The sequence below is a fragment of the Elephantulus edwardii genome, unplaced genomic scaffold (assembly GCF_000299155.1).
Source record: "Elephantulus edwardii isolate Elephantulus edwardi_28Jun2011 unplaced genomic scaffold, EleEdw1.0 scaffold00001, whole genome shotgun sequence".
Lineage (NCBI taxonomy): Eukaryota > Metazoa > Chordata > Mammalia > Macroscelidea > Macroscelididae > Elephantulus > Elephantulus edwardii.
This window is the reverse complement of record NW_006399751.1, coordinates 38,587,557-38,588,894: the sequence shown is the minus strand read 5'-3', so window position 1 is coordinate 38,588,894 and position 1,338 is coordinate 38,587,557. Positions and strand designations below refer to the sequence as shown.

The 1,338-nt window shown below is 37.0% G+C and overlaps 1 protein-coding gene across 1 annotated transcript in view; it reads right to left on the bottom strand.

Moving 5' to 3' along the window:
- The window catches only part of PDE11A (phosphodiesterase 11A), a 565,819-nt gene that overhangs the window by 386,667 nt on the left and 177,814 nt on the right, over window positions 1-1,338 (bottom strand). The gene's annotated exons all lie outside the window — the stretch shown is intronic.

The window sequence follows — 1,338 nt, the reverse complement described above, 5'->3', positions numbered from 1 at the left end:
AAAAAAAAAGAAAATTAAGAATTGTATATGTCAGGGTTGTATCCTCTCTATATACCTATTCAATCTATATACTGAACAAACTATTTGAGAAGCTGGACTCTATAAAGAAGAATGTGGTATCAAAATCAGACAAAGAATCATCAATAACCTACATTATGCAAATGATACAACTGTGCTTGCTGAAAATGAGGAGGACTTGAAGTACTTGCTACAGAAGACAAAGACAATCTTCAATATGGATTGTGTCTCAATGTCAAGAAAACAAAAATTCTACTGGATCAATAGACAACATCACAATAGATGGAGGAAAGAATAAAACATCACAATAGATGGAAGAAAAATCAAAATTATCAATAATTTCATTTTACTTTTATCTACAATCAAAACTCTTGGTATTATCAGTCAGGAGATCAGGAGTCATATTGCCTTGGGAAAGTCAGGAACCTCTCCAAATTATTGAGAAACAGTTATGTTAGTTAAAAGACTAAGGTGCACCTGATTCAGACCATAGTCTTTTTAATATTTGATATACATGTGAGAGCTGGACAACGAATAAAGATGATAGAAGAAGAATTGATGCCTTTGAACTGTGGTGTTGGAGAAAAGTACTGGATATCCCAGGGACTGCCAAAAGAACAAACAGATGGGTCTTGGAGGAGGTGCAGACAGAGTACTCCTTGGAGACAAAGATTATAAAGCTTTGTCTCATAAAATTTGGGCATAGATAGGAGAGGATATTCTTTGAAGCAGGACATAAAACTTGGAAAGGAATAGGGGTGACAAAAGAGAGAAAGACACTCAATAAGATGGTTTGACACAGTGACTTCTGCAGTAAGTTAAAATATGCCAGAGACTGTGAGGATGGCACAGGATAGGACAGGGTCCAGATGTGTTGTTCACGGGGTCATCATGGTTCATATTTGGCCCAATAGCACCTAACAACAACAAATAAGTCCCTTCAAAAACTACAGTGTTTCATAGTAAGGAGTTGCACTGCTAACCGCAAGGCAGATAGTTCAAATCTATGAGGGGCTCTGAAGAAGAAAGACAATCTCTTCCTGTGCAGTTTACTGCCTGTGAAAACTCTCTAGAGAGTCAGCTATGAGTCAGTTCTGATTCAACAGTACACAACAACATTAATAAGTCCTTTTCTGATATTGCTTTGATTGTCCATCTTTCTCCTGTGGAGCAGCTGGTGGATCTGAACCAGGTACCTTTGGAATCGCTGCATAGTTTCTTAACACTAGGCCATCAGAGCTCCCTATTGATAAAATACAATGACAAAATACCTGTTTCAATATCTCAGTCTTCAGTTTGTCTACCTTTTAAAAAGTATAT